The sequence below is a fragment of the Gopherus flavomarginatus genome, chromosome 14 (genome assembly GCF_025201925.1).
Source record: "Gopherus flavomarginatus isolate rGopFla2 chromosome 14, rGopFla2.mat.asm, whole genome shotgun sequence".
Lineage (NCBI taxonomy): Eukaryota > Metazoa > Chordata > Testudines > Testudinidae > Gopherus > Gopherus flavomarginatus.
In genome coordinates this window covers 21,471,831-21,484,147 of record NC_066630.1, presented here as the reverse complement: position 1 = coordinate 21,484,147, position 12,317 = coordinate 21,471,831, and positions in this window count along the sequence as shown.

Sequence of the window (12,317 nt, the reverse complement as noted above, 5' to 3'; positions counted from 1 at the left end):
ATCACTGGTGACATTACACCTACACCACAGATTCTCAAACTCTGTCATATTGTGGACGACATCTTACTAGAGACACTGGTCTCCTAAACCATCTCCCTTCCCATTTGCAATCCCTCAGACCATGTTCCCTCATTTTCTCAATCCCATAACAGCCCTGGTACCATTCCAGCACTATAATTTTATAACTGCTGGAATCAGGTAGAATTATAACTCTACTTGTCCTACAGGAGAATTCTTGCACTGCAGGATGAATTCCTCTAAAGAACACTGATCTTCTGTAAGAGAGATACTCCCTTTCTGCAGGGCTGGTGGAATTTTAAGAGTCCAGAACAATACATGGAAAGGTAATATTTTAAGTGCTCTCATATGATTTAGAAGCTGCAAGAAAGGAAAAGAGCCAGCACCATGTGATCAGACAGCTGTCTGCAGGCAAGCAATGGTCAATTGACCAGAGCCTGAGATCCTCTGACCTTCATAAGCTTTCACCTACAGTTTCAGTTGTCTGTGATATTCGTAGTCACTTCCATCTCTAAGGGCCTGGTCCAAATCTCATTGACTGCACTGGGCATTGGACCAGCCCCTAAACTGTGTCATGTTGCTGTGCTATGTTAAAGATTTTTTTTACCATAATGCCTACTCACCACACAGGATGGAAAGTAATGGCTGACAGTGTGATGTTCCCAATTTCGCATCAGACACAAAGGCAGCTAACCCAAAATGACAACCTAGGAGAGTTCCAACAGAATTTTATTGACCCTTTTTCCTGAGATCACACACACTGCCTGCACCAACAACCAGATGCAGCAAGTTTACTTCCTACTGTGCACCGCTAACAATTTTTAAAGACAGTTCACTACAGGTAGATCTGACCATTTGCAGAGCCATTGGCCCCTCCAATTCCCGACCCAAAACCCACTCTTCTTTTTTGTTTGTTTTGATTTTGTTTACATGTATAAACTAAACTTTAAATTTCTAGGATATTGTTTGTCAGAGGGATTAGAGAACTATAATATTGTCTTGAGGACTCATAAAATATTTGAGTATGTTATTTCAGTGTATTTTCCAAAAAAATTCAACTAAATTATTGAATATTATGATGGTCCATTAGTCACCTGAATTATGCAGCTGGTCACATAATATGTGGATATACTCAAATAATCTCATGAGTTTCACATATTTTTCAATAAAATATTTGATGTTTTTCTTTCTCTTCATTATTCACCCAGCCCTGTGTGCTACCAGAACTTCTCCTTAGCCATATTTTTTTTTGTCTATGATTGTCTAAACTGTACTGGGAGAAAGCAGAGAGCATGACCAATCAACAGTTTCTGAAGAGAATTTACAAAACTTTCTCCAGAGACACAGCCTTTTGTCATGATGTCATATCCCTTGATGTGCACATTACTTCAGAAGCAATGAGGAAAAGAAAAGCTGTCTGAACAATGCTGAAACCAAAAAGTACATATCACTAACAATTATTCTAATAAATCTCAGTGTAAGAATATCAAAAATAATCCCAAAGAATCTCAGATACATAATAGTAATGATTTCATTTGATCCACAAATTTTTCAAAGACTTTTATACTACAAATCAACCTCTAGGGAATATAGCAAAAGCTTTCAACATCTGAAGTAAAATAGTACCAGCTGCAAGTAAATGTCCTTATTCTATGTTAATATCAGAAAAAATTATTCTCAAATTACATATAAATGACGTGTGCCATTTATTGCAGATTTCTACTAATTTTTTAAGAGTACAATATTTTTTTCTCTCTGCAATGGTATTTCTTGCTAATCCAGCAAGAGCTGACATCCTGGGCAGTATTGCCTCAAAAGGTTTACATTACTTTACCAGCATAAAGAAAATGGTGAGGAGAAAATCTTAAATGATAGCACAAATGAAACTTGTCTACAAATGATGCTATAAAATCCTACTCATGTCAACAGTTTTCTCCTTTGTAATGCACAGTCGCTAGCACGTGGCAATCACACGAAATCTAGTCTTCCAAGGACTAGTTCTTACCCACTGCTTGAGACCCAAGAATGCTTTTTTCCCCCCAGATGGCCTAATAATAATGGCTTTTCACAGATCAGCTGCAGAAGTTGCTTGCTTTTTCTCACTTCAATGAAGTAAAATGCCAGAACCACCACAGTCAAGTTAATCTCAATGAAAACAGACATGATGCATGCAGAATCAAGGGACTTGTCTAAACTGTGAGTTTTCTAAAATGCTGTGGGACTATTGGCCTCATCCCGAGGGGCACTGAGTACCCACAACTCCTAATGAAGTCAGCACCTCACAGGATCAGGCCCAGTGTAAGTAATGACTGATAAGAAGAGCAGAAATTGATGAGTAACATTAATAAAATTTTGTTTATTGATACCTCATTATAGGGCCCAACTGGTAAGGAGAGCAGTGCGGAGAGGGGCATCTTGGAGCTAGTTACAACTTACTTATTCTGAGGACCTCTCTGTGACGATCTTAGTGTGAGATAGAGCAGTCCAGGGAATCCTCTAATTCACACCACTGGTGTATGGTAGCTAAGAGGCTGTATGTCAGCAGAAGATTGCCATAGTAGAAAAGAGCTCTACTCCGAAATGGGATGGTGGGGGTGAGGAGGTAGCAGGTACAAGAGTTGGCTCTGGTGACTTTCCATCAGCTAAGAACTTCCCACCCCTCAGAGGAATTCTCACCTGGTTAGATACATCCAGAATCAAGCCCCTGAACAGCAGAGGGCCAGATGGCATTTGAGATTCTAGAGTTTATAGATAATCCAAAATATGAGATCTATATTTCATCAGAATTAGTAAACCAAGCTCGGTGTTTTAGGACTGTAGCACTATATATACATACATATTATACACACACACACACACACACACACACACACACACCACGTGCATTTAAGATAATCACAAGGGATATTATCTGCTTTAACAAGAATTTGTAGAGTCACATTTGCAAATACAATAACTGAGTGAGTGGAGAAGACCCAAACACCATTGACTTCAATGAGAGCAAAATCAGACAGCAATACAGGTTTATATAAAAAATTTCAATGAATAAAAGCATAATTTGAAATGCTATGTATAGAAAAAGTGACTCAACTTTTTACTCAAGAGCACCAGCTACAGTCATAAACATAACTATTTAAGGCATTAATATTTTAATGTGATTTTAGGGATTGTTTTACAAAGCCATTTTCTAAGCATAAAGGGAAAGGATACATTTTTCTGTTCCAGAATACTGGGGGAGGGAATTGTTTGTTTGTTTACACATTCATTTTCAGTTTATAGTTTTTGTGGGTTTTAATCAGAAAAGAGCACTTTTCCCTATGATTCTCATTCCATCACTATAGTTATCACAAAACATTAAAATAATTACATTTTTAACAGAATTTAAATACAATTGTAGCTCATTGCTTTCAGAAGCCCTTTTCAGTTGTGTAGTGTATTAGTCAGAACACTATGAAATTATTTGAGCTCAGCACAAGGTGCTTGAAAAAATATTAAAAGTGACAATAACTACTTACAATAGCTATATAAATGAAAACTAGACTATCTGCCATTCTTAGACATTTCTTCTCTTTACGCTGCAATACATCTAATGCTCTTTTAAAAATATATTTAAAGTATCCAATTAGTCAATTAAAAGTTCTCTTTAGTCTTTTCAAAAATACATATTGTACAGTTTCCAAAGACAATTATCTCCTCCCACTTCTCACTAAGTGTAAAATAACCCTGAAAACTTCTACAATACATTTATTAAAATGGAATTGACAAAAAACTGTTTGTTTGGCTCATCCACTCAGGGTATATAGCAGTGTATTTGTATTAGTATGAAATTACGGATGAAAAAAAATCATACCACTTATTTCTTAAATCTCAGAGTTACTATGATGAGAAAATTCTAAATGCTTAACACTAACCATGATCATGTAGAGGGAATAATCAAAAGCGAGTTTATACTTGACCTGAAAGAAACATCCCCAAAATATTTAGTTTCCTTGAATTTTTAGAATAAAAAGAAAACATGTATAACATAGGTTTTAAATTCTGTTCGAAGTACCTAAGTATTTTCTATCATGAAATACCGAGGTATGGTACTATACCAGATTCTAATCACCAACAGATTTGAAGGATTGCAGATGTTTCTGTTAGCGAAATAAAGAAAAATAATTAGATATTGAATTTTTTTATTTTTTTTTTTTTTAAGAACTGCAAATCCCACTTACACACGTGCTGGCAGCAATTCCCTTCCCCCTCGTCCCTCAAAAATGTAGATGGTATAGACCATTTTCTCTGTCAAATTATACTATCTGATTGGAATAATTGTACTTTTCTAAAGACAAAGCAGAGGTCTCTTTTTGTTAAGTCCAGTTCTTTCCTTGCAGTACACCACACGTCGTCTGGTTTTGCTCTCTCTCCTCTCACAAATGTTACTTTAACTTCTCATCATAAAATGAAATGATTCCAATGTTTATACTATGAGCTACATTTATCTTTAAGAGCAAGATGTTGAGTTTAGCTCTAATGATGAAAAAAAGCCTTTAAAAAGGATAACTCATCACAACTCATTATGTACTATAAAGGCTACAATTTAAAGATTCTGTAATTCCAACGATGATCATTTTAAAGTAGATTTATAGCAGAAAATAGTTAGATCCTTTGACTTCAGTTATAATTTTCCATTTTGTAATTTAATACTCCTTTAGTTTATATTTGCACATTAAAAATATAGCATCTAAAAGTCCATCATTAAATACTTTTAATAAGTGCAATAAATAAGTTTTACAGTGTGCATAAATCTAAAAACAAAAACACAGCATAAATTGTTAATCTTACACTTTTTCTCATTAATTGCAATACATAAACATATGTTTTATACAAAGATATTTGCTACAGAATAAGTATAATAAATACAGTTTACCACATGTATTAATCTTAATAGTTACAAGCTGTTAATCTTATATATTAGGTAATAATTTGCAATAAATAATTATTTATTATCTTGATGTTTGCTTGTCTTGGGTTTTAGCAATATGCAATAAAGAAATGCAATTTTGAATAATTTGATTGTAAGACTGCTGGGAAAATACTGTAAGTTATAATTAGCTGAGGGAGGATTTTGTTCACTAGGCGAACTATAGAGATATAGTTCAATAACAAAAACATGCATTATTGCTACCATAAATAATTTAAAAAGTTAACTTCAGTTTCAACTAATAAAAGATCTTTAAAACTTAAATGCAAATAAAATTAGTGAAATATTTCACATTCTTTTGTTTCTTTATCATTCCATGTTCAGAGAACACAGGCAAGAAAAGAAGAAAAAAAAAACAACCCACAAAGAAAATTCCAGCATTTTCTTAAAAATCTCTGTGCATGAATGCACTCCTATGAAAACATATATCTCCTACATACAGTATGTACGTGTACAGGAATATATCAAATGTTTACTTTAGAGTCAGGCAATCATTATACACAGTATAATAAATGTGTTTTATCATATTTACTAATCTTAATAGAAGTTGTTAATCTTGTACTTAAAGGTAATAATTTGTCAAATAATTGTTCATTATCCTGATGTTTGTTTGTCTTGGAGTTTAGCAATATGCAACAGAGAAATGCAATTTTGAATAATTTGATTGTAATACTGCTGGGAAAATATGCTGTTATAATTAGCGGAGTGAGGATTCTGTTCACCACAGGAGCATACTATAGTTTACTATCAATAATTTAAAAAAATTTATTTCAAGCAATAAATGCAATCTTTTCAAATCTGCATGCAAGTAGAGTTGAAGTATTTCAGACTTATTTCTACAGGAAAAAAGCTGTACCTATCTATTAGAGAAGAGCTAGAAATAACCAATAAATATGGGGGCTTGAAGCCAAAGGGATTTGAGGTGTGCAAGGAAAACAGGGCTGGTTCTACACAGCCCATCGGCAGTAAATATATCTATGTCCATATTCAGCTGGTCAGTGCTGCCACATAGTATTTGCTCTGATGTTGTGGTACCATTTTGACAACACTGATTTTAAGAAAATAACTTCTAAGAAAGAAAACACCCAAGATGGCAACACCAACAAATTCAACAACGAATCAGTTAAGCAAAATACCTCATTTACAAGTGAGCTTTCAAGCACTTCAATTGTTATTATACCCATAATTTATTTAAGTGTTTTGATCCATAAGAACCAATACTTATGGATACACTAGAGGATCCTGAAAGAGTATATGCTTAGAATGGCAAGTGAGAACCGTTGGCACAGCATATTATCCAGCCCTGTAAACCCTGCTGCCCGGCGATAAACTCAACAGGACTATAGAACCCTTTGATTGCCTACATACTATACCAGTATGTGCGTACAGTATATACACTACCATCAGTATGTACATCATATGCATGCAATGTGTTTGATGTACCTTTTATAACAAAGTAATTTTTCAGAGGAAAAACTTCCATTTAGAGCTACTTATGTGGAACAGTAATTTGCAGATTGCAATTCTGAAACAATTTTGGAATTTTATTCCACTGTACTTTAAATGAAGTTTCACTATAAGATGGTTCTACTTTCAATCCATACATTATATGGTTTACATATGAAGAAATTGCATTACAAGTGTATATGATACAAGTGGGAAATAACATCCATCAACACTTATGTTATTCTACAGTTATATTAAGAACATAATTACACAGGACATTTACTAAGTGTATACCTATCGTTGTTCTACAAACTATCTTCTGGTATAACATACAATGTATGTGGCAGTAATATTTTTATTTTAATTAAGAAGGAAAGAACATACACAAAGTCCTTGTGAATTTTACAATCAGATGTAACCCAAGAAAACTATATTATACTCTATAGTTCCTAATATTCTCTCTGTATTATAATACATATGGACAGACAAGTTAATGTTTTAGGCAAGCTTTATTTTTTTTTTAAAAATCCAATTGCTATTTTCAGGTTAAATAGTGTTTTTTTCTTGGAAAGTTTGTGGAGTGTTCTTATATCATTGAGAACAAGAAAGTTTACAAAATATGATCCCTTTGAATCCCCACCCCCCAAACATACCCATACCCATTAATTCTTTACAGAATAGAAGCCTGATGAAGTATAGTAGTTTGAAGACATTGAGAACAGATTTGTATTGGCTAATTTGAGCCTGCAGACTATTTCTGTTGATAGTTTACTTGAATTCGTGGGATTAAAAATTACATTTAATGTAAATTTCTGGGGATTTTTAACTGATAAAGTTCTCCAGGCTCTGATGTTATGAATTTGTTTTATAATTCCCAATTTGAGATACTCTAGAACAGTGCAATAGGAAAATGCATGTATGTGTGGGCGTATGTATGTGTGAACGAACATATTAATCAAAATGGGCTTTCATAAATCTGAGTGTGATACTCCAGTGCTGGAATAGTAACACAGGTTTGCATATTATAAAAACCCAGATACATAATGAAAATCCTCAAAAATGCACTTAACATTTAAAATAATGAGCTAAATCTCATTTGCTTTACTTAAACATATAATCCCATTTATCTTAATTGGGTTATTTGCATAAGTAAAACAAGGAAGATTTGGCCCTATATGTATATACCATTCACTGTGATTCAGAATGAGTTCAAAATCCCCTTTACCTAATATTCAAGAACAGTTACGACTCAGAACCTTGGAACTGGTATAAAGTTCAGTTCAGGCACAGGATTTAAATTAATCTGTACATAACATACAGTAGGCAAAATTAGGGAGCAGATTTTTCGGTTTATTAAGAATAAAAAAAACACAAAAATTTAGTTTTCATATCAGATGAAAGAAGTTTGTTAAAACGAGAGCTAAAAGTCTGCTGTTCAAAGGAAACTATTGAAGGACAAAAACACAGCTAGACAAGCATTATTAGAGGTTTCACAGCAGATGGAAAAGCTACTTTGTTCTAGCCTAAAGATGTAAAATGCAATACCAGTCCCTAAGTGGCACTGGTACAACTGTGGAAATCATACAGCCAGATGAAGCACATAAATTTCCCATATGAACAATTGTTTTCATTTTCCTCCCATGCCACTAGATATTATAAGTGGAAAGTAAAACACAAGTAAATATGTTCATTCCACTCTTGTGATCAGTGATAAATGAAAGGCTATTGAGCCTGACAAAGGTCAACCATGGCCTCATTGCAGTTCGCTGATACTCCTGTGTGCTGCAGGTGCATGTGCCTACACTCCCACCAACAGGTCACAAGTAGTATTGCTTGTTGGCTTATTTTATCCAATAGCAGTGTTTTTCATGCACCACTCAAATGATTATACAAACTATTGCTATAAAGGTATTACATGTTTTCCTATCGGTAAAAAAAAACCTGACACGGACTCTAGGTTTTATTTACAGTAAAAAACCAACAGCAATTGGACTGGGGGAAATAATGAAAGACAGACGTTTGTTGCAGCTAACAGCTACACAAATCGTTACAAAAACACCTGAATGCTCATGCCTTCCAGTGCATTACTGTTAGCACTGATTTAGAATTTTACAATCCTCAGGAAATGTGCATGGCAATCATTTTTAGAATTGTCAAAACCTTTCTTCAGAAATTAGTTTTGTTAATTGACTTATCATTTGAAATGCAAAATCTAGGAGTGAAAAATTGTTAAAGAGAAGTATATGGAAATGTATTTCAATTTCCTAATAATTATTCTCCCTCTCATCTCCACACTTAAAGCTTGTAATATTGAAATAGTGTAACAAAGCAAACTGTTACTATGCCAAACGCTGGCCACTAGTTAATCTACAAGCTCAGTGGCCGAGGACTATACGCTGCAAATAGCAGTATACAGTAGGAATCAGTGTGCAGTAGCTGAAAGTGATAAACTTGCCCAATAGCTCCACATCATTCATTATGCTGGTTCCTCAATGTAAGAACAAAAATCTTGGGTTTCTATTTATGTCAGCCAAATAATGGGTCCTATCCCAAAATCCTAATCATGTGAATACCTCTTACTGATTCAAATAGTATCATTGATGGCAAAGGAATTCTTTTGTATTAATGATCAGTGGCTGCAGGATAGGCCTCAGTGTCTGACTTAGCCTATTTTATTGTATTGGGGGGGGGGAGGGGAGAATATATTTTGTACTATTACTTTCATTTACTGGATCAAGCCTACACTCAATTGTATTAGATTTCTACCACTGTGAAATAATTAATATATGTGTCCTATAGATAAGAGTTATTGGAAGGCATCTATGATTATTATTATTATTATTATTATTATTATAGAAGGAAGGGGAGAATTAAGAATATAATATATATAATACATAATTTACCTATCTCATAGAACTGGAAGGGACCCAGAAAGGTCATTGAGTCCAGCCCCCTGCTTTCATTAGCAGGACCAAGTATTGATTTTTGCCCCAGATCCCTAAGTGGCTCCCTCAAGGATTTAAGTCACAACCCTGTTAGCAGGACAATACTCACTGAGCTATCCCTCCCCCCCACAGATAAGTATATCATGCAGAAAAGAAGAGGCTGGATTGATACTACAGAGATTTGAACCTGTTTCCCCAGAGTTCCTAGATATTTCTAACCTGATACTCATCCTCTGCAATTACTTGTACTACAAGGTGTATCCAAATATCCATTAGTGATACAAGCAGAACTAAACTCTCATCCCCTTCCAACTTGTGGACAATCAGGATATTTAGAAAGAGAGTAAGAGTAAGACCTCATGCAAAAACACACATGACGTGAGTAAAATTTTCAAGAGTGCCTAAGTAGTAGCCTAAGTCCCAATTTCAAAAGTGATTTAGGCACTTAAGATCCTAAGTCTTATTGAAATTCAATGGGACTTGGCTCCTACATCACTTACATGCTTTCAAAAATTTTACCCAGTATCACCAGGCAATTCTGCTTCATGTATAATGATGTCCTCTCCTTATTCCTTAATACCAGTAATATTTGCTCCAAACTGATCTTTGTTACTCGAAGGTTTGGATGGCCCTGCTGTTCATGTTCCAGCGGAAATAACCAATTCTCTTCACGCCATCACTATCAGTGCATCATGACTTCAGAGAGGGACAGGAAACAGAAGAGAGTAAAACCTGTGAATACTAGAGATCCTATTTTCATGCAAATATCCTTAGTAACAGAGAAAGAAAGAGAAATACTGAAAACAAAGGAAAATTCTGGCTGTTGTGCTCAGGCACTCCCAAGAAAACCCCTGGGCAGCAATGGGAGAGAAGTGTAGAGTGGACATTCTGCAGCCTTTTCAAATCAGTTGTGCTCCACAAAGATAATGCAGCTGATAAGACCCAGATTTAGAATATCAAGCACTGGCAGCAGAGAGCTCTTGGGGCAGGACCACAGTTATGGTGATCCTTACAAGAGGGGATCAGACTGAGCCCAGGCCTAACTATTTGCAGATCAAAACACACACTTCAAGGGAGGATTTCAAAGGCACAAATAGTAGTTAGGTACCCAACTCCCACTGAAAGCCAATGGGAATTGGGTCCGTAATTCCCATTTGTGTTTTGAAGACTGTTGTTTTTCATCCTTCAAGTTTGAAGATGGCCATGACATCACTGGTTGGCCTGGTTTCTGTGAACACATGAGTGGCTGATCAGGCCAATTTGAGCTTTGAACAGTCTGTGGTAGACTGAACAAATGATGCCACTATGGGTTACCTGATTAACAGCGGACATCCTGCTATTGCAAGATTTACACTACTGGCGCTTCTGCTGTGCCTCAACAGTTCTCCTCTGCTCATAGACTGTATCTTCAGAATGGATGAGACTTAGCCAGATAGAACACTCATGAGCGAGATCTTTCCAAAATTCTGGATCAATGTTGAAACGCCCAAAGGATAACTTGAGGGAGTCCTTGGAACTTCCTGAGAGTGCTTTCCTTCCTTTAGCTCATCATAAAAAGATCATCTTTGGCAGTGGCTCATCTGACACTCTGGTGATACGGCCTGCCCATCTCATCTGTGAAGGATGTTTGGAATGTCTGCCCGCATGAGAATCTCTGTGTCTTGCCATCTTATCTTCAAAATTTTCCTCAGACAGCCCATGTGGAAGTGGTTCAGCTTCACAGCATGGTATCTGTACACTGTCCAGGTTTTGCATTCATGCTTCAGAGTTGGAACACGATGGTTTTGTATACCTTCAATTTTGTTGACTAATGCCTCCGTGCTCCCACATATTTGCATGTAGCCTGTCAAAGGCCAAACTTGCTTTGGCAATTCTGGCGTTGGTTTCATCATCAAAGTGAACTGCATGCAGGGCCAGCGCTACCATTTAGGCAGCCCAGCCAATCGCCTAGGGTGCCAGAATAATTGGTGGGTGCCGGGTTGCCGGACGGGATGGTAGGCGGCTCCGAAGGAGCTGCCGCAGTGGTGCCTGCGGAGGGTCAGCTGGTCCCGCAGCTCCGGTGGAGCTGCCGCAGTCGTACCTGCGGACGGTTGGCTGCTCGCACGGCTCCGGTGGACCTCCCGCAGGCACCACTGCGGCAGCTCCACCGGAGCCGCGGCACCAGCGCACGGGGCGGCGAAATTGCCATCCACCTAGGGCGCTCAAACCCCTAGCGCCGGTCCTGACTGCATGTGACAACGTACTGCTGAGCTAGATGAAATTGTCCATTGCCTGAAGGATTTGGCCATTCACTCTGATAGAAGGCTTTATGCAAGGCTTTCCTGATGCAAGATGGTACATCATTTCTGTCTTCTTGATGTTAATTTTGAGATCAAAGTTGCCACAAGCTGAAGAGAAATAGTCCATGCTCCACTGCATTTCAGACTCAAATTTGGCATTCAGAGAACAATCAGCAAACAGCCACTTCCTGTACCTTTGTCTTCACCTGTAGTCTTCTCAAATTGAAGAGCTTGCCATCAGTGTGGTATCTGATGCCAAAAGGCATCTGTAAGCATGACAGATCATATAGAAGAGGGTTGCGGCCAAGACATAGCCCTGCTTGGCTACACTGGTGACTGGGAATGGTTCAGATGACTCACCATCATCCACAACACAAGCGAGCATGCCATCACAGAACTGCCGAACCACTGCAATGAATTTCACCAGGCAACCAAATTTTGCCATGATCTTCCAAAGGCACTCCCAGCTGACTGCATCAAATGCTTTTGTCAGGTCAATGAAGTCATATACAGATTGAAGTTCTGTTCCTGACATTTCTCCTGAAGTTAACAAGTTGCAAACACCATGTCTATAGTTCCACATCCTTTCCTGAAGCCACACTAACTCTCAGGCAGGAGCTCTTTTCAAGGTGATTCAGCAGAATTCTGGTGAGAATTTTGCCA